General features: G+C 49.2%; 1 long non-coding RNA gene across 1 annotated transcript; it reads left to right on the top strand.

Annotated features, from left to right (window-relative positions):
• Window positions 1-432: 432 nt before the first annotated feature.
• LOC141377011 (uncharacterized) lies at window positions 433-6,230 on the top strand. The gene is made up of 2 exons (XR_012388759.1): window positions 433-891; window positions 6,006-6,230. It is a non-coding gene; the product is annotated as an uncharacterized lncRNA (long non-coding RNA).
• Window positions 6,231-22,125: the final 15,895 nt, after the last annotated feature.

The following is a 22,125-nucleotide window of genomic DNA, read 5'->3' as shown; positions in this document are numbered from 1 at the left end:
ATAGTCCACATTGGTGGGCAGAGAAGACTGCCTTCCTCCTCCTTGAATGAAATGAGGATGGGGGGATGCAGCTCCTGTTACACTGAGTGGAGGAGAGGAGTGAATGAGAAGAGGAAAAGTAATGAGATTAGAAGTGTGAATGCGTTTAAAAGTATGTTTTCAATAAGGAGTAGGTTAAAATAATGATTATAGTAGATTATATAAAAGGAGGGCTGCATAGTTGTGGTGTGAATTAAAGAGCAAGTAGAAAAGTGATTGATGTAGTTTGATTGATGTTGATGTTAAAAAAGAACAATAGGCAGAGTGAAATGAAAGCTTTAGCGAAGGTTCTACCAGGAAGACTGAGATGTCACGTCATTCATAATAATTATCTCGTCAGCCTATAACAACCAAGCAAGCCATGTATAAAAGCTCATCTAAACAATCTTTTTCGCTGTATTCAGGTGACGTTGCGGAAGTTTCGGTCACGGTGCGGAAGTTTGGACTGCCAACGTCGTTTACGTCTCACAAGTTTGTTCATTTCTCTGTTCGTGTTCACGTAACAACTCAAAGTTGAAGGTTAACAGCTTCGTCAATCACTTCATTTTCGCCATTGATTGATTTCACCATTTCGCTTTCGTTATCCGCCGATCGTACATTTAAATGTCCTTGCATCGGGTTGGGGTTGCTAGCTTTTAGCACTTCTAACGTTGGCTCCTAACGTTACTCGCAAAAATGTACCTCATAAGTTAGCTGGAGACCAAAATGAACATGGAATTTCACCGAAAACAGCCAGGTTAAACATTCTCAATCTGCTTCATTGGGATTTCACGCCATCTTCATCTGCCATTCCATCTCGGTATACTCTGTTTATTACCTTAAATCGTTACGTGTATACATAGTCTGCATGAGGTAAGTCTAACTCTTGTTTCATTAACGTCATATGAAGTCACTGAATTATGATATGCAAGTTAATGTCTGAAAGAGCACATATCTAACGTTATGGCCTCTCATCATTTCGTTCTAAATGTTTTCCTAGCTGGAATCCACATTTTTAAACAAGTCTTATACCATAAAGCTAGAGCCGTGATGCAGACGCAGACAATACGGTATCGGTTCAGCTTGAACGTTAAATCAAAACCTATCATTGTCACGGTAGGATACTATGGTAGGAAGACGAACGAGAGCTTCTGTAAAACACTGCAACTTAAAACACAGAAATTGAGCATCATTTACCGTGCGAGACGAGTGTCTGCTGGGCAGTCCTTCGCTGACGCGGAGTTACAGGTAACGTTAACTTGCAGCCTCCATTTCACTGCGATTGAGAAATAAACTCCATTTCTCAGACTGTTGCCCTTTGACTTGTTAACGTGACGTTTCCTCTCCTTACGGCCGTTAAAGAGCTTTACTTGTGAATCCATAACATAGCGAGTTTTCTCCGTGTTTATCATTGATCTGCTGTAATCGCCGCTAAACTTTATCAGTGTCACTCATTGGCGAACAGCGCCAGCCGTTAGAACCAATCGCAGCCCTTTCCGTCGAGGACAGTTTACGCGTTGAGCCAGTATGGAAGAACGTTGGGGCCAAAACGTCTTTTACAAACTTTTTATTTAATATATACGTGTGTGTGTGTGTACATATATTTATTATAAAAAAAAAAAAAAAAAAAAAAAAAATAAATAAATAAATAAATAAATAAATAAAAAAAAAAAAAAAAAAAAAAAAAAAAAAAAAAACGCGAATTCACTCGCTAAAGTTTAAAGCGAGCAGGACATACGCTTTCGTTTATTTGCTATGAATGCTAATGTTGCCATGTACATGCTCGTTTGTTTGTTTTTTAGAGTACAGTTCCGACTGTTCGTATTAAATGACAACTCGTATTACTAATAATACGTACAAATACAAATCTTTTTATACTGTTCTTGTGCTATGAATTAAAATATAATCGTGTGGAAAGCATCATCAATGCACCCTGACGTACCATAGTATCGGGTCGAACCAAATCGATGGCATAATTGCAAACGAACCGTAAGACCAGTGCAAGTTCACTCCTTGAGCAGATATGCTGTTTCAATAAACCAAGATGTTACAGGTACATATTTCAGCCTAACGTGAGTCCAATACATTTTAAGTTTCAAACATTTTCTTTCATTTCAAGTAATAATCATCATGTGTTGTCTTTGCAGCTACTGGTGGTGGTGGTCCAGTTGGGTTTTATGGCACTTCGCGTTACATGACATCTCGGATTACCAGTTTCTATGGTCCATCGGGTTCTTCCATATAGCTAGGTCTATTGCGGCCTCTTTAACCATGGCTTATCGTTGCCTTTCTTCTGCATTTAATGTGACCCTTTATAGTAGCACTTTTTCATGGACATAACTGTTCAATATTGCAATTTCGGTATCATCACAATTTAACTTTCCTTACATAAGCATAATTCGATTAATTTATGTATCATCGTATATAATGTGATTTAGCGCTGTATCACTGTAATTGATCTTGATCTGTGTATGCATGCACCTAAGCTCTCTAATCCTTATTTAACAAGAATGAAGGTAGGCTACAGGTGCCATACTTGCTACATGCTTTCAAGAGGTTAGCTGCTTTCGTTGTCATGTTCACTTACAGAAATATTGAGGTCTCTTAATGAATGAATTTATTTTCATGCAAAACGGCGTTCGCTATAAAAAAAAGACTTGTCGCAATCATAACTCTAAAATGCAATATGATTATTTAAATAATGTGCACTTTCGGTTTCATTTTCACTGCTGAGTGCTGTTCGTACTTCGCTCGCAGCTCTCAAACGATCACTCTGTGCCACAAACTGAATATTATTTACAAATTTATTACCCGTTTTTCACAGCATATGTAGTTTCGTTCAATAAAGTAGATGCATGCACGGCAATCATTAACTAGGGCATGCAACCGCACAATCAGCAGCTCGCGTCATGTGTGATTCCCAGAATTCGGAGGTGTCCATGTCGCTGAGCAACGTGTGTGAAACAATGAAAAGACTTGTGCAGCCGCCTTTGCTTCTCTCCTAAATTTGAAAATAGGTTTGGCAGAATCGTAGAAATGCTGCATTAAGAGTCTTGGTGGTCAAATTGAGATCGCAATTTCTTTCCGATTAATTGAGCTCAACAGGGCTCTGTCTCGCACAGCAAGCCCAACGGAGCTCCGTCTCGCACGGCAAGTCCAACTGGGCTCCGTCTCGCACTCTCAATGTCTTCGGCCCGTCGGGGCACTCTCAATGTCTTCGGCCCGTCGGGGCACTCTCAATGTCTTCGGCCCGTCGGGGCACTCTCAATGTCTTCGGCCCGTCAGGGCACTCTCAATGTCTTCGGCCCGTCGGGGCACTCTCAATGTCTTCGGCCCGTCGGGGCACTCTCAATGTCTTCGGCCCGTCGGGGCACTCTCAATGTCTTCGGCCCGTCGGGGCACTCTCAATGTCTTCGGCCCGTCGGGGCACTCTCAATGTCTTCGGCCCGTCGGGGCACGCTCAATGTCTTCGGCCCGTCGGGGCACGCTCTATGTCTTCGGCCTGTCGGGGCACGCTCTCAAAGTCTTTGGCCCGTCAAGGCACACTCTGAATGTCTTCGGCCCGTCGGGGCACATTCTCCCTCCTCTGCCCGTCGGGGCACACTCTCCCTCCTCTGCCCGTCGGGGCACACTCTCTCGAATTCTTTCGATTGATTGTGCAGCTCTAAATTATACCATACTGAAATTTTCATTACCTAAATCCCCAAGTTCTGTTTAGCTCAACGTACTGCTGTCTCTGCTCTCTCATGTACAACAGCGTTTAGAATGTGACTGCAGAGTAAGCTAACCGATATTGCTATCACATTTTTAGAAGAACGAAAGCAATGTAATCGACCATATAAAAACATCAGCAGGACAGGGCTGCGCTACAACTTATCGTCTATATAAAAATCCCAACAAGGAAAATCTTAACTGTTGGGTATTTTATTTTTGGGGGTAGTCATTGCCTACTATTAGCCCCAGACAGGACCCAATCATAATTCAGGGGATTCAATATTTACTCAGATTTTCTAAACAGCTAGACATTAATTGTCGTAAATCACAATAGATCCTTAATTTCATGGGTTTCATACAAGGTAACCCCGATCAAGCCCAATGGGGCTCCGACTCGCACCGCAAGCCCAATGGGGCTCCGTCTCGCACCGCAAGCCCAATGGGGCTCCTTCTCGCACCGCAAGCCCAATGGGACTCCTTCTCACAATGTCTTCGGCCCGTCGGGGCACGCTCTCATGTCTTCGGCCCGTCGGGGCACGCTCTCAATGTCTTCGGCCCGTCGGGGCACGCTCTGAGGGCCTACTCACACTATGCCAACCGTGCTGAATCTGCTTCAAGCACGGTTCACTTGGCTGGCCCTGGCCCGGTTGGAAGAGGTGGGCCTGAGTGCGGTTCATTGGGCTTTGGCGCGGTACGCTTGCGTGTGAGTGCGAAACGCGCCAAAGCCAGAAACTGAAAACGAGACGCGACTTTTAAGTGATTGTTTCATATGGATTTATTATTCAATCTTACTGTTCAGTGAACGCAAACTGCAGTAGATTTATTAAAGACGCAAACTTCTCACTGCACGACAGCTCTGCACCTTCAGCAGACCACCTCATTCCTGCAGCAGCAGCACGAGAGCCTTATGATTGTTTCTGAGCGCCAAAAGTGGCGGATCTGTTCGGCAAAATATCTGACTGCGTGTCTCCGCATCCCTAAGGACTGTTTGGTGAAATATTTGACTGGATGTCACTGCATATCAAACGACTGACACAATATAACTAGAGAAATCTCCTCTGTGTGGCTGAGTGAGAGCGCTTCTCACTGAACAGCGCAGCAGCGATGACGTAAGTGTGCCGAGGCCCGTTCGTGGTGTGAGTGCGGGCTGTCGGGAGAGACGGGAAGGGGGTCAATCGTGCTTTGGCCCAGTTCAAGGCAACTGTACCTAGTGTGAGTACGGTCTGAATGTCTTCGACCCGTGGGGGAACACTCCGGATGTCTTCGGCCCGTCAGGGCATGCTCTCAATGTCTTCGGCCCATCGGGGCACGCTCTCAATGTCTTCGGCCCGTTGGGGCAATCTTTCTCTCCTCTGCTGGTCGAGTCAACCTCTCTCTCCTCTGCCGTAGGGGCTCTCTCTCTCTCTCTCCTCTGCTCGTCGGGGCACTCTCTCTCTCTCTCCTCTGCCCGTCGGGGCACTCTCTCTCTCTCCTCTGCCTGTCGGGGCACTCTCTCTCTCCTCTGCCCGTCAGGGCTCTTTCTCTCCCCCTCTGCCCGTCGGGGCATGCTTTTTTCTGCCTGTTGGGGCTCTCTCTCTCTCTCCCTCCTTGGCATGTCGGGGCACGCACTCTCTCGTCTGCTTGTCGGGGAACGCTTCTTCTTTTCTGCCCATCGGGGCAATCTCTCTCTCTCTCCCTCCTCTGCTCGTCCGGGCATGCTCTCTCCTCTACCCGGCAGGGTATGCTCTCTCTCTCTCTTATCTTCATTAGGGCTTCTAGCATCTATTAGCCTAATCGCGTGCTTCGTTTTATCTTCATATTGGATCTCTTATATACCTCTCTGCCCGTCAGGGCACTATTTAATCTCCATTTTTACCTTGCGCGATTTGCATGAATATACAATGTAAGATATCTCATCTATTGTCATTCTGTTTTAGGATTGCTACAAAACTGAACCATACAGTTTTGCCTTTTTGGGGTTGGCTTCGCCCTGCCTTCATCTTCAGGCAGGATCTGCCAGCTCATCCAGAGTTCTGCACTATAGACGGGGCTTACGCCAAAGAACTTTATGAAAGGACTGTAACGAACTCTCATTCATGCAAACAATTCACAATAAATGTTCAAACGTTTGTCTGCCTCCTAGAGTCTTTCTGGTAGAAATGAAAGCTTTAGCGAAGGTTCTACCAGGAAGACTGAGATGTCACGTCATTCATAATAATTATCTCGTCAGCCTATAACAACCAAGCAAGCCATGTATAAAAGCTCATCTAAACAATCTTTTTCGCTGTATTCAGGTGACGTTGCGGAAGTTTCCCTCCATCCTCCCCATCACCACCACCACCAGGTTGGCCTCGTCTCCACTCAGGGGGTTGGCTTCGCCCTGCCTTCATCTTCAGGCAGGATCTGCCAGCTCATCCAGAGTTCTGCACTATAGACGGGGCTTACGCCAAAGAACTTTATGAAAGGACTGTAACGAACTCTCATTCATGCAAACAATTCACAATAAATGTTCAAACGTTTGTCTGCCTCCTAGAGTCTTTCTGGTAGAACTTAAATTCCTGACATAGCAACAGGTGAAAGACAGTCTGCTCCAGGATGGGGGTAAGAGAGAGATTTATGGTGTCCATGTGTGAACAATAAATAGATTGCCTATTTACAGCACTAGGGAAACAGAGAAGAGGAGAGTAAAAGAGAGGAGATCAAACTATAGATAAAATAATGACATAGACTTTAACATAATTTGGATAGAATATAAGTTATTACTGAATAGATATATTATAAAGTAGTATAGTAAGATAAATGAAATGAGGAAATACTAATAATAGAGTTATATTATATAGAAAAGAGTTAGAAACTCTACTAATGAAAAAAGAATAAATGAGGCCATAGTGATCAATATATAGAGAGATAAAGGAAGTATAGAGTAAAAGCATGTATTAATAAACCAATAGATTTACTAAATAAGTATGAATAAAAAACATATAAGTTAGTTTTTTGATTGAGAATAAAATAGAAAAAGAAAACTTGAAAAATGAATATTTATTAATTGAAGATTTAATTATAAAATGTGTAACAAAATAAGCTTTAAAATGTATAAGAAAACCTAAGAGCTAAAAACTCAAATTACGGAAAGGAAAAAGAATAAAACAGAAATAGAAAAAATAAGTCCACTGTTTCATAGATAAAATTAGATGTTTAAAATATGCTTACAATATAGGCACATTGAACAGATAAGATAAAAAGTAAAAAGCAGTAACAATTTGAAGAAATAATGGACTTTAGAGAATTTGATAGGATTTAAGGGGGAAAAAAATGTTTTGTCATCTTTCTCAAAGTCAGCTATATCATTTATTTGTAGTAAAGTACAATGATTCAGATGAAAATCACAGAAGCTAGGTAAATGTTAAAGAATGCATTAGAGTGAGTTAAAAAATACATTTTAAAGTTTATGCAGTAAGAAGCTAAATTGATAAGTAAACATTGCAATTCAAAAATGAAAAATACTTTTAGTAAATAAATATGTGAGTTTAAGTAATAATATGAACCCTGAGCTATAGCAGTAATGATTTTGAATAGTTATACCAGATATTGGGCCACCAAGTAGTATTGTTGAATTAAATCAGGTATGCAAAATCATATATGGAAATAAAAAATGCAATACTAAAATACGTGACAGAGAAAATAAAAGATAAGATAATGACAAATGGCAAACAGAAGAAACATTTAATGCAAGCAGTGAGAAAATAGAAACTGAGTATGGAAAATGTTAGGGAAATTAAAATTCGATGTAAAAATGACTGGTTAGTAGAGAAACACTAGCATAGATGAGGCGAAATGTAAAGTAAAGCATAATATGGAGCTAAAGAAATTTATTAGAATAACACTAAAGAAATAGAAAATTAAACATATTTACATATGATAAAATGATTATGAATTAGAGAAAAATAAACTGTTAAAACCGTAAGGGGAGAAAATAGATGAGAGGAGTCTCCATTTGATGGAAAAAAAAATGGGAAAGAAGGAAAGACTTTTATGAGCTAAATTCCATATATTAATTAAGAGGACATAGGGATGGACTTTGGGGGACTGTGGTCTCTTACCTACTAGACATCTCTGAGTGCACTGGCAAATGGAAAAGGTGTTTGAAAAACACAATGGACAAAACTGTTGGCTGTGGACATTTGTGAAAGCAGTGAGGCAGACACTGCATGCCCAGGAATTACTGAGGACTGAAAAGGCTACTTATGTTCAGAGACACTAAAAAGAGGCAAACAAGCTAATGATGAACTGATCAAAGAGAAAAAGCGCTCCACCAGAACTTTACAACAGCTCAATGGAAGAAAAGAAGCCAGCACTAAGAGAAGGGGGAAACACTGTGCCCTGATATGGACACCAAAGAAAAGACTGCACCGATCTATGAACCAGTTGTCTTCTCAGGGTGTGAGGAGGGGGAGTCTGGCAGTCCATCTCAAAGCAGTCTACCTATAGTCCAAATTGAGTACAATGTGACCACTCAGAGGGCAAAATAAGAGCAAAAGTGTAGCTACCCATTCTTGTATCAAATCAGACTCCTGTCAATTTGATAAAAAGAAAAGTCTTAGATGATAATGTACGATGAAACTTTGTGTAATGTTGAAATGATAAATTATGAAGAATGTTAAATTATTTTGGTTCATTTTCATAGGTTAATTCATAGAGATTATTGAACATAGGAGGACAAATTATAATGCATGGTGGTGACTAATAAAAGAAAAAGAGACAGCTTTTATAACACAAAAAATAATTTGGGTTAGAAGTTGATGGAATTAAATATTTAAGTTAAAAATTAGGGAAAACTTATTTTGAGTAAACTAAACCAAGATTTGAGAGAAAAATTATGTCAGAGATTAAGACAGAAAAGTGATTTATACTTGAAGAGAATGAAAAAAAAAAAAGTGAAATGAATTCACAATACTGAATAGGTCAAAAAGTAACTATTCTAAATGTACTAAAAGAATATTTGAAAGAGAAAAGTGTTTAAAAACAGAAAATAGGTTGTTTTACATATGTGAAGAAATAATTAAAAGCAAAAAGGATTAAGGACTAAAGATGAATAATCAGATCAGATAGAGAGGAACCTATAAAGAAATCCAGTGATTTTTCAGTCAACTTGTAGAAAATTACAACAAAAGTTTATGAATAACCAGTTTGATGTGAGAACAGGAAGGAATTAGGAGCTGAAAATGCTGAAAAGTGAAAAATGTTAATTAATAGAAAATACAAAATAAGAAATAGCTCAGAAATAAGAAATTACGTAGGTGTCAAGTTTTAATAATTATTATGAGTTCAGGACATTAAGGGAAAACAAAATTAGCCAGCATAGGGAGGAGTAATTAAAATTTAACCAGATGCAGGTCTGTTATATGCTGGAATAGGCATTATTGAAACTTTTGAGAACATAGCAATAAGAGAAACATTTAGATATGTCATGGCATTTCTAATTTGGTTGTGATTGTATAGGTGACGAATGAAATGGATTCTATTTGAATTTGATTTGAATTTAAATTTTGATTATGATATGAGTCAAAGCAGACAAAAGTAGATGTTGTAAAATTTATGATTTAAGAACAGTCAGTAATAGAGATATTCTTAGCTGAGGTTCCTAACACACACTGTACTTACATTTTTTAGTTTGGATGCCAACTATGTTAAAGTAATTAATTGATTTCTGTTCAGGTAATTATCAGAGGAGGGTAGACACTTGGTTACACTTAAAGTAAATAGGCTGATTTACATAGTTACATACATTAGAATGCATAAAAGGTTTTAGTATATTTAGTGATAGATATTGTAATGTGTAGGATTTAATTATCTGCAGGTACATCTAGCTCAAGCCAAGTAAAAGACAGAAATAAAACTTTTTAGGGATGAGGGTTTAGTGTTAACAAGATTCTGTATCTATTCTAGATGCAATAATAACTGTTAAGCTGATAAATAAAAAATTGATTTTACACTAAAGAAAATAGGGTAGCAGGTCTAATAATAGTATAGAGTCACAACCTTAATTAGATTATAGTACAAATAAACAACGTACTAGTCTTTATGAACATGTGTAGCATCAAAGGGAAGCAAAAAAGATAGGTATGATTTTTGTAATAGGAAGTACAGATTGTTGATATAACAGCATTTCTAGATATTGTCATTGGTGATGTACATGGATTGAATCAAGGGTGAAGTGATAAGGAAAATTAAGCAGCAAGCAAAATGATTTGAAAAAAGTGATCACCTTTTTGAATGCAGTGATTAGTGCATTATTGTACACATGTGACATCTGTGCAAAGTAGAATGTGAGTAAAAGATCAGCAATAGGTCTAATGGATTATTCAAGAACTTCATTGTAGATGTTGTGAAATGATAAAATTAGCTTAGGGCAAGAGATACAAGTTTTTGGGCATGACAGTTGTGGTAGATGAGTGAAGGTAATTCCATCAGCAGAGCAGGGAAGAAGAAACAGTTACTATATGTAAGACAAGAGAAGTAAGTCTCCTATTTGGAATACCTTCAGAAATAAGTTTAACGTGTCTGCATTTAAAAATAAATTAGAGTAATTCATTAAAGTAAGTTAATTTACGTTAATTAAAGTAAATAAAGGTAATTAAGTAGATAAATAAGTGGATATGTGATTCAGTGAATAGATAAGTAAATGTATTGATAAAGAATTGGAAATCAAGAAAATTGAGAAATTACACATAATTGTAAGGAATGATTGAAAGAGCTAAAGATGATTCATCAAGGCCTAGTTTAACAAGATGTGTTAAAATAATATACCTTTTGCATTAATAAGTGATTGCATGAAAACTGACAGAAACAAGAAACTAACATTGCATGAAATACTATTGGGTCGACCCTTGCATGTAATCTCCTATTTAACCTTGTGGAATGTTTGGAGAACATTTCTAATGCATTGGAAAGAGGTTTGGTCTTTTATGAAGAAACTAACTGCCATGTGCAAAGCGATATCTGTACAGGAAACCAGAAGCAGGAGATTAATTCGGTGATCGAGTATATCTGAGGTGTTCTGGAGAAAGTGGAGTGAAGTCAGGAGAAATGGACCTTATGCCAAGGTTACCAAAGGGGATGCCATCAACTGGGTACCATCGGGACCACAGCACAAGACAGCCAAAGGAAAAAACTCCAACAAGAGAAAGTTAACGGGAAACAGAGGAGGCAGAAAATCCCAAAGCTCAAACCAACGAAGTGCAAAGTGTGGCTGAAGCAGTTCATCAGAACAGTTAAAAGAGTAATTCTGATTATATACCTGAGTGAGAAATACAGAAGGTGCCACAAATTCAAGTGATGATAATCACCACAACTTCAGGTTATAGACTCTCAACATAAAGTCTTTAGCAACATTTTTTAAGGCTAGAACGAAACAAAGAATGCTCGCAAGTATGTGCCAGATTTAGGGTCAAAAAGATGAACTAGTGCTAAAAATTTTTATAGTTTAGATAAAGAAGAGGATGATGAAGAGGATCCATGCCTTGGGTGTTAAGTGCTAGTAACCTCTACCCCAAAACGGCGGCTCTCTACGATACGCAAAGTATCTGGGCTGAAGATCAACGTATTCTACTGATTATGTTTTGTGGGTGTTAGATTAGAATATTGTGTTGTGACCCTAGATTGGGAGATTGTGCATGTTTATTTTTTGTTTTAGTTTTATTCTTTACTGTATGTTAAATAATCATGACCCCCAGAAGCAAATTTATAACCATTTGTATGCTTAAAATATTACTTTTTATGATAACAAAATAGAATCAAGTCTTTTACTATGTTCTTGTCAAATCAGGACATAGATGTTTGGTTTGATTCTATTCCAAAGTGCAATTACATGATTTGGTCATTTGTAATAATACTGTGACATATATTTGTCATTAGGTAGTTTGGCTGAGGGCTAGATCATGGAGTTGCACTATGGGCCAAAAGCAAGAAGATTAAGACTTGAAGTCTTAAGAGGAGGGATTATATGAAGTGGATTTTATACTCTTTAAAGTGTGAAGTTAATCTATATATTCAAATTATATGTGTATAATCTGCTTGTAGATTTGCCTACCATTAAAACAATTAAAGTGTTATGTAAGGGGAAAGGGCCTAAGGAAACCACTAAGGGACACGAGAAGTGGATGAGAAGAGAGCGGGAGAAAGCCTGAGTAAGCAACTAAGGTGTCTCAGGAAATGGATAAGAATAGAGCAACACATGTGTAAACAGAGACGTATAGATGGATAAGACATATAGTTACCAGGTTTGGGTCAGGGGTTAACCTAGGTGGAATTTGTGTGACATGTGTAGAAATAAGGGAAAAACTGATGACAGAGGTGGAATTTGGGGTCAAGGGTTAAAGTAGGAGGGATCTTGTGTAACATATGGAGAACAAAGAAAAAAACTGGTGTAGAAGACTATTTAAACAGGCTAGAATTTGAGTGAGGCAGAATTTTTCAGACAGAGATGCTACTGGGGGTCTCCTGAAAGTTCTCCTTTGTTGTCGACAATAAAGTATATTCTTCTGATATTCATAACCTCCAGACTGAGTTTGAGTTAGTAAGAGAATAACCAAGAAAACCACTACACAAGCTACCCAGGGGTCCACCCCTCTCCGTGGACTTGCAGTATAGGCCCCAGGATGCCCCCTGGCCCTCCACCTAGTGGCCTCTGACCCCAGCAAGCTACCCAGGGGTCCACCTCTCTCAATGGACTTGCAGTATAGGCCCCAAAGTGCCCCCTGGCCCTCCACATCGGGGCCTCTGACCCCAGCAAGCTACCCAGGGGTCCACCTCTCTTTGTGGACTTGCAGTATAGGCACCAGGGTGCCCCCTGTCCCTCAACCTAGGGGCCTCTGACCCTTGCAAGCTACCCAGGGGACCACCTCTCTCCCTGGACTTGCAGTATAGGCCCCAGATTGCCTTCTGGCCTTCCAACAAGGGGCCTCTGAACCCAGCAAGCTACCCAGGGGTCCACCTCTCTCCCTGGACTTGCAGTATAGGCCCCAGGATGCCCACTGGCTCTGCACCTAAGGGCCTCTGACTCTAGCAAGCTACCCAGTTGTCCACCTCTCTTCCTGGACTTGCACTTTAGGCCCCAGGGTGAACCTTGGCCCTCCACATAGGGTCCTCTGACCCCAGCAAGCTACCCAGGGGTCCACCTCTCTCCCTGGACTTGCACTATAGGCCCCAGGGTGCCACCTGGCCCTCCACCTAGGGGCCTCTGACCCCAGCAAGCAACCCAAGGGTCCACCTCTCTCCCTGGACTTGCAGTATAGGCCCCAGGGTGCCCCCTGGCCCTCCACCTAGGGGCCTCTGACTCCAGCAAGCTACCCAGGGGTCCACCTCTCTCCCTGGACTTGCAGTATAGGCCCCGGGGTGCCCCCTTTCCCTTCACCTAGGGGCTTCTGACCCAAGCAAGTGACCCAGGGTTCCACCTCTCTCCCTGGACTTGCAGTATAGGCCCCAGAGTGCTCCCTGGCCCTGCACCTAGGGGCCTCTGACCCCAGCAAGCTACCCAGGGGTCCACCTCTGTTTGTGGACTTGCAGAATAGGCCCCAGGGTGCCTTCTGGCCTTCCAACAAGGGGCATCTGACCCCAGCAAGCTACCCAGGGGTCCACCTCTCTCCCTGGACTTGCAGTATAGGCCCCAGGGTGCCCACTGGCCCTGCACCTAGGGGCCTCTGACTCTAGCAAGCTACCCAGGTGTCCACCTCTCTTACTGGACTTGCACTATAGGCCCCTGGGTATTACTGACCCTCCACCTAGGGGCCTCTGACCCCAGCAAGCTACCCAGGGGTCCACCTCTCTCCCTGGACTTGCAATATAGGCCCCAGGGTGCCCCCTGGCACTCCACTTAGGGGCCTCTGACCCCAGCAAGCTACCCAGGTGTCCACCTCTCTCTGTGGACTTGCAGAATAGGCCCCAGGGTGCCCCCTGTCCCTCAACCTAGGGGCCTCTGACCCCTGCAAGCTACCCAGGTGTCCACCTCTCTCTGTGGACTTGCAGAATAGGCCCCAGGGTGCCCCCTGTCCCTCAACCTAGGGGTCTCTGACCCCTGCAAGCTACCCAGGGGACCACCTCTCCCTGGACTTGCAGTAAAGGCCCCAGGGTGCCTTCTGGCCTTCCAACAAGGGGCATCTGACCCCAGCAAGCTACCCAGGGGTCAACCTCTCTCCCTGGATTTGCAGTATAGGCCCCAGGGTGCCCACTGGCCCTGCACCTAGGGGCCTCTGACTCTAGCAAGCTACCCGTGTGTCCACCTCTCTTCCTGGACTTGCACTATAGGCCCCAGGGTAGTCCTGGCCCTCCACCTAGGGGCCTCTGACCCCAGCAAGCTACCCAGGGGTCCAACTCTCTCCCTGGACTTGAACTATAATCCCCAGGGTGCCCCCTGGCCCTCCACCAAGGGGCCTCTGACAACAGCAAGCCACCCAGGGGTCCACCTCTCTCCCTGGACTTGCAGTATAGGCCCAGGGTGCCCCCTTTCCCTCCACCTAGGGGCCTCTGACCCCAGCAAGCTACCCAGGGGTCCACCTCTCTCAATGGACTTGCAGCATAGGCCCAAGGGTGCCCCCTTGCCCTCCAACAAGGGGTCTTTCACCGCAGCAAGCTACCCTGGGGTCCACATCTCTCACTGGACTTGCAGTATAGGCCCCAGGGTGCCCTCAGGCCCTGCACCTAGGGGCCTCTGACTCCAGCAAGCTACCCATTAGACCACTTCTCTCCTTAGACTTGCAGTATAGGCCCCGGGGTGCCCCTAGCCTTCCACCTAAGGGCCTCTGACCCCAGAAAGCTACCCAGGGTTCCACCTTTCTCCGTGGACTTGCACTATAGGTTCCAGTTTGCCCCCTGGCCCTCCACCTAGGGGCCTCTGACCCCAGCAAGCTACCCACTGGTCCAACTCTCTCCCTGGACTTGCAGTATATGCTCCAGGGTGCCCCTTGGCCCTCCACCTAGGGGCCTCTAACTAAAGCAAGCTACCCAGGGGTCCACCTCTCTCCCTGGACTTGCAGTATAGGCCCCAGGGTGCCCCCAGGCCCTGCACCTAGGGGCCTCTGACCCCAGCAAGCAACCCAGGGGTCCACCTCTCTCCCTGGACTTGCAGTATAGGGCCCAGGGTGCCCCCAGGCCCTGCACCTAAGGTCCTCTGACTCCAGCAAGCTACCCAGGGGTCCATCTCTCCCTGGACTTGCAGTATAATCCCCAGGGTGCCCCTAGCCCTCCTTTTGAGGGCCTCTGACCCCAGCAAGCTACACCGGAGTCCACCTCTCTCCCTGGACTTGCAGTATAGGCCCAAGGGTGCCCCCTTTCCCTCTACCTAGGGGCCTCTGACCCCAGCAAGCTACCCAGGGGCCCAACTCTCTCCCTGGACTTGCAGTATAGGCCCCAGGGTGCCCCCTGGCCCTCCACCTAGTGTCCTCTGACCCCAGCAAGCTACCTAGGGGTCCACCTCTCTCAATGGACTTGCAGTATAGGCCCCAGAGTGCCCCCTGGACCTCCACCTAGAGGCCTCGCACCCCAGCAAGCTACCCAGGGGTCCAACTCTCTCCCTGGACTTGCAATATAGGCCCCAGGGTGCCCCATGGCCCTCCACCTAGGGGCCTCCTACCCAAGCAAGCGACCCAGGGTTCCACCTCTCTCCTTGGACTTGCAGTATAGGCCATAGGGTGCCCCTAGCCCTCCACCTAGGGGCCTCTGACCCCAGCAAGCTACCCACGGGTCCAACTCTCTCCCTGGACTTGCAGTATATGCTCCAGGGTGCCCCCTGGCCCTCCACCTAGGGGCCTCTAACTAAAGCAAGCTACCCAGGGGTCCACCTCTCTCCCTGGCCTTGCAGTATAGGCGCCAGGGTGCCCCTTGGCCCTCAATCTAGTGGTCTCTGACCCCAGCAAGCAACCCAGGGGTCCACCTCTCTCCCTGGACTTGCAGTATAGGCCCCAGGGTGCCCCCAGGCGCTGCACCTAAGGGCCTCTGACTCCAGCAAGCTACCCAGAGGTCCATCTCTCCCTGGACTTGCAGTATAAGCCCCAGGGTGCCCCTAGCCCTCCACCTAAGGGCCTCTGACCCCAGCAAGCTACACAGGAGTCCACTTCTCTCCCTGGACTTGCACTATAGGTTCCATGGTGCCCACTGGCCCTCCACCTAGGGGCCTCTGACCCCAGCAAGCTACCCAGGGGTCCAACGCTCTCCCTGGACTTGCTGTAAATGCCCAAGGGTTGCCTCCTTGCCCTCCACCTAGTTGCCTCTGACCCCAGCAAGCGACCCAGGGGTCCAACTCTCTCCCTGGACTTGCAGAATAGGCCCCAGGTTGCCCCCTGTCCCTCAACCTAGGGGCCTCTGACCCCTGCAAGCTACCAAGGGGACCACCTCTCTCCCTGGACTTGCAGTATAGGCCTCAGGGTGCCCACTGGCCCTGCACCTAGGGGGCTCTGACTCTAGCAAGCTACCCAGGTGTCCACCTCTCTTCCTGGACTTGCACTATAGGCCCCAGGCTGAATCCTGGCCCTCCACCTAGGGGCCTCTGACCCCAGCAAGCTACCCAGGGGTCCACCTCTTTCCCTGGACTTGCAGTATAGGCCCAAGGGTGCCCCCTTTCCCTCCACCTAGGGGTCTCTGACCCCAGCAAGCCTCCCAGGGTTCCACCTCTCTCCCTGGACTTGCAGTATAGGCCCAAGGGTGCCCCCTTGCCCTCCAACAAGGGGTCTTTGACCCCAGCAACCTACCAAGGGGTCCACATCTCTCCCTGGACTTGCAGTATAGGCCCCAGGGTGCCCCCAGGCCCTGCACCTAGGGGCCTCTGAGTCCAGCAAGCTACCCAGTGGTTCACCTCTCTCCCTGGACTTGCAGTATAGGCCCCAGGGTTGCCTTCTTGCCCTCCACCTAGGGGTCTCTTACCCCAGCAAGCTACCAAGGGGTCCACCTCTCTCCCTGGACTTGCATTATAGGTTCCAGGGTGCCCCCTTTCCCACCACCTAGGGCATTCTGACCCCAGCAAGCGACCCAGGGGTCCAACTCTCTCCCTGGACTTGCAGTATAGGCCCAAGGGTGCCCACTGGCCCTGCACCTAGGGGCCTCTGACTCTAGCAAGCTACCTAGGTGTCCACCTCTCTCCCTGGACTTGCAGTATAGGCCCCAGGGTGCCCCCTGGCCCTCAAACTAGGGGCCTCTGACCCCAGCAAGCAACCCAGGGGTCAACCTCTCTCCCTGGACTTGCAGTATAGGCCCCAGGGTGCCCACTGGCCCTCCACCTAGGTGCCTCTGACCCCAGTAAGCTACCCAGGGGTCCACCTCTCTCCCTGGACTTGAACTATAGGCCCCAGGGTGCCCCCTGGCCCTCCACCTATGGGCCTCTGACCCAGCAAGCAACCCAGGGGTCCATCTCTCTCCCTGGACTTGCACCATAGGCCCAAGGGTGCCCCCTTGCCCTCCAACAAGGGGTCTTTGACCGCAGCAAGCTACCCAGGGGTCCATCTCTCTACCTGGACTTGCAGTTTAGGCCTCAGGGTGCCCACTGGCCCTCCAACTAGGTGCCTCTGACCCCAGCAAGCTACCCAGGGGTCCACCTCTCTCCCTGGACTTGAACTATAGGCCCCAGGGTGCCCCCTGGCCCTCCACCTAGGGGCCTCTGACAACAGCAAGCCACCCAGGGGTCCACCTCTCTCCCTGGACTTGCAGTATAGGCCCAAGGGTGCCCCCTTTCCCTCCACCTAGGAGCCTCTGACCCCAGCAAGCTACCCAGGGGTCCACCTCTCTCCCTGGACTTGCAGCATAGGCCCAAGGGTGCCCCCTTGCCCTCCAACAAGGGGTCGTTGACCGTAGCAAGCTACCCTGGGGTCCACCTCTCTCCCTGGACTTGCAGTATAGGCCCCAGGGTGCCCCCAGGCCCTGCACCTAGGGGCCTTTGACTCCAGCCAGCTACCCAGTGGTCCACCTCTCTCCTTGGACTTGCAGTATAGGCCCCAGGGTGCCCCTAGCCCTCCACCTAGGGGCCTCTGACCCCAGCAAGCTACCCAGGGGTCCACCTCTCTCAATGGACTTGCAGCATAGGCCCAAGGGTGCCCCCTTGCCCTCCAACAAGGGGTCTTTCACCGCAGCAAGCTACCCTGGGGTCCACATCTCTCACTGGACTTGCAGTATAGGCCCCAGGGTGCCCTCAGGCCCTGCACCTAGGGGCCTCTGACTCCAGCAAGCTACCCATTAGTCCACTTCTCTCCTTAGACTTGCAGTATAGGCCCCGGGGTGCCCCTAGCCCTCCACCTAAGGGCCTCTGACCCCAGAAAGCTACCCAGGGTTCCACCTCTCTCCCTGGACTTGCACTATAGGTTCCAGTTTGCCCCCTGGCCCTCCACCTAGGGGCCTCTGACCCCAGCAAGCTACCCACTGGTCCAACTCTCTCCCTGGACTTGCAGTATATGCTCCAGGGTGCCCCTTGGCCCTCCACCTAGGGGCCTCTGACTCCAGCAAGCTACCCAGGGGTCCACTTCTCTCCCTGAACTTGCAGTATAGGCCGCAGGGTGAACCCTGGCCCTCCACCTCGGGGCCTCTGACCCCAGCAAGCAACCCAGGGGTCCACCTCTCTCCCTGGACTTGCAGTATAGGCCCCAGGGTGCCCCCAGGCCCTCCACCCAGGGGCTTCTGACTCCAGCAAGCTACCCAGGGGTCCACTTCTCTCCCTGGACTTGCAGTATAGGCCCAAGGGTGCCCCCTTTCCCTCCATCTAGGGGCCTCTGACACCAGCAAGCTACCCAGGGGTCCACCTCTCTCCCTGGACTTGCAGTATAGGCCCAAGGGTGCCCACTGGCCCTGCACCTGCACCTGCACCCAGGTGTCCACCTCTCTTCCTGGACTTGCACTATAGGCCCCAGGGTAGTCCTGGCCCTCCACCTAGGGGCCTCTGACCCCAGCAAGCTACCCAGGGGTCCACCTCTCTCCCTGGACTTGCAGTATAGGCCCCAGGGTGCCCCCAGGCCCTCAACCTAGGGGACTCTGACCCAAGCAAGCCACCCAGGGGTCCACCTCTCTCCCTGGATTTGCAGTATAGGCCCCAGGTTTCCCCCTGGCCCTCCACCTAGTGGCTTCTGACCCCAGCAAGCTACCTAATGGTCCACCTCTCTCAATGGACTTGCAGTATAGGCCCCAGGGTGCCTTCTGGCCTTCCAACAAGGGGCCTCTGTCCCCAGCAAGCTACCCAGGAGTCCACCTCTCTTCCTGGACTTGCAGTATAGACCCTTGGGGGCCCCCTGGCCCTCCACCTAGGGGCCTCTGACCCTAGCAAGCTACCCAGGGGTCCACCTCTCTCCCTGGACTTGCAGTATAGAACCTTGGGGGCCCCCTAGCCCTCCACCTAGGGGCCTCTGACCCGAGCAAGCTACCCAGGGGTCCACCTCTCTTTGTGGACTTGCAAAAAAGGCCCCAGGTTGCCCCCTGTCCTTCAGCCTAGGGGCCTCTAACCCCTGCAAGCTACCCAGGGGACCACCTCTCTCCCTGGACTTGCAGTTTAGGCCCCAGGGTGCCTTCTGGCCTTCCAACAAGGGGCCTCTGACCCCAGCAAGCTACCCAGGAGTCCACCTCTCTCCCTGGACTTGCAGTATAGGCCCCAGGGTTCCCACAGGCCCTGCACCTAGGGGCCTCTGACTCTAGCAAGCTACCCAGGTGTCCACCTCTCTTCCTGGACTTACACTATAGGCCCCAGGGTGAACCCTGGCCCTCCACCTAGGGGCTTCTGACCCCAGCAAGCGACCAAAAGTTCCACCTCTCTTTGTGGACTTGCAGAATAGGCCCCAGGGTGCCCCCTGTCCCTCAACCTAGGGGCCTCTGACCCCTGCAAGCTACCCAGGGGTCCACCTCTCTCCCTGGACTTGAACTATAGGCCCCAGGGTGCCCCCTGGCCCTCCACCTAGGGGCCTCTGACAACAGCAAGCCACCCAGGGGTCCACCTCTCTCCCTGGACTTGCAGTATAGGCCCAAGGGTGCCCCCTTTCCCTCCACCTAGGAGCCTCTGACCCCAGCAAGCTACCCAGGGGTCCACCTCTCTCCCTGGACTTGCAGCATAGGCCCAAGGGTGCCCCCTTGCCCTCCAACAAGGGGTCGTTGACCGTAGCAAGCTACCCTGGGGTCCACCTCTCTCCCTGGACTTGCAGTATAGGCCCCAGGGTGCCCCCAGGCCCTGCACCTAGGGGCCTTTGACTCCAGCCAGCTACCCAGTGGTCCACCTCTCTCCTTGGACTTGCAGTATAGGCCCCAGGGTGCCCCTAGCCCTCCACCTAGGGGCCTCTGACCCCAGCAAGCTACCCAGGGGTCCACCTCTCTCAATGGACTTGCAGCATAGGCCCAAGGGTGCCCCCTTGCCCTCCAACAAGGGGTCTTTCACCGCAGCAAGCTACCCTGGGGTCCACATCTCTCACTGGACTTGCAGTATAGGCCCCAGGGTGCCCTCAGGCCCTGCACCTAGGGGCCTCTGACTCCAGCAAGCTACCCATTAGTCCACTTCTCTCCTTAGACTTGCAGTATAGGCCCCGGGGTGCCCCTAGCCCTCCACCTAAGGGCCTCTGACCCCAGAAAGCTACCCAGGGTTCCACCTCTCTCCCTGGACTTGCACTATAGGTTCCAGTTTGCCCCCTGGCCCTCCACCTAGGGGCCTCTGACCCCAGCAAGCTACCCACTGGTCCAACTCTCTCCCTGGACTTGCAGTATATGCTCCAGGGTGCCCCTTGGCCCTCCACCTAGGGGCCTCTGACTCCAGCAAGCTACCCAGGGGTCCACTTCTCTCCCTGAACTTGCAGTATAGGCCGCAGGGTGAACCCTGGCCCTCCACCTCGGGGCCTCTGACCCCAGCAAGCAACCCAGGGGTCCACCTCTCTCCCTGGACTTGCAGTATAGGCCCCAGGATGCCCCCAGGCCCTCCACCCAGGGGCCTCTGACTCCAGCAAGCTACCCAGGGGTCCACTTCTCTCCCTGGACTTGCAGTATAGGCCCAAGGGTGCCCCCTTTCCCTCCATCTAGGGGCCTCTGACACCAGCAAGCTACCCAGGGGTCCACCTCTCTCCCTGGACTTGCAGTATAGGCCCAAGGGTGCCCACTGGCCCTGCACCTAGGGGCCTCTGACTCTAGCAAGCTACCCAGGTGTCCACCTCTCTTCCTGGACTTGCACTATAGGCCCCAGGGTAGTCCTGGCCCTCCACCTAGGGGCCTCTGACCCCAGCAAGCTACCCAGGGGTCCACCTCTCTCCCTGGACTTGCAGTATAGGCCCCAGGGTGCCCCCAGGCCCTCAACCTAGGGGACTCTGACCCAAGCAAGCCACCCAGGGGTCCACCTCTCTCCCTGGATTTGCAGTATAGGCCCCAGGTTTCCCCCTGGCCCTCCACCTAGTGGCTTCTGACCCCAGCAAGCTACCTAATGGTCCACCTCTCTCAATGGACTTGCAGTATAGGCCCCAGGGTGCCTTCTGGCCCTCCACCTAGGGGCCTCTGACCCTAGCAAGCTACCCAGGGGTCCACCTCTCTCCCTGGACTTGCAGTATAGAACCTTGGGGGCCCCCTGGCCCTCCACCTAGGGGCCTCTGACCCGAGCAAGCTACCCAGGGGTCCACCTCTCTTTGTGGACTTGCAAAAAAGGCCCCAGGTTGCCCCCTGTCCTTCAGCCTAGGGGCCTCTAAACCCTGCAAGCTACCCAGGGGACCACCTCTCTCCCTGGACTTGCAGTTTAGGCCCCAGGGTGCCTTCTGGCCTTCCAACAAGGGGCCTCTGACCCCAGCAAGCTACCCAGGAGTCCACCTCTCTCCCTGGACTTGCAGTATAGGCCCCAGGGTTCCCACAGGCCCTGCACCTAGGGGCCTCTGACTCTAGCAAGCTACCCAGGTGTCCACCTCTCTTCCTGGACTTACACTATAGGCCCCAGGGTGAACCCTGGCCCTCCACCTAGGGGTTTCTGACCCCAGCAAGCGACCAAAAGTTCCACCTCTCTTTGTGGACTTGCAGAATAGGCCCCAGGGTGCCCCCTGTCCCTCAACCTAGGGGCCTCTGACCCCTGCAAGCTACCCAGGGGTCCACCTCTCTCACTGGACTTGCAGTATAGGCCCCAGATTGCCTTCTGGCCTTCCAACAAGGGTTCTCTGACCCCAGCAAGCTACCCAGGGGTCCACCCCTCTCCCTGGACTTGCTGTATAGGCCCCAGGATGCCCACTGGCCCTGCACCTAGGGGCCTCTGATTCTAGCAAGCTACCCAGGTGTCCACCTCTCTTCCTGGACTTGCACTATGGGCCCCAGGGTGAACCCTGGCCCTCCACGTAGAGGCCTCTGACCCCAGCAAGATACCCAGGAGTCCATCTCTCTCCCTGGACTTGCAGTATAGGCTCCAGGGTGCCCCCTGGCCCTCAACCTAGGGGACTCTGACCCAAG

Source organism: Danio rerio, chromosome 13 (assembly GCF_049306965.1).
Source record: "Danio rerio strain Tuebingen ecotype United States chromosome 13, GRCz12tu, whole genome shotgun sequence".
Classification (NCBI taxonomy): domain Eukaryota; kingdom Metazoa; phylum Chordata; class Actinopteri; order Cypriniformes; family Danionidae; genus Danio; species Danio rerio.
The sequence above is the reverse complement of the archived record's forward strand: the minus strand, read 5'-3'. Positions and strand labels throughout refer to the sequence as shown.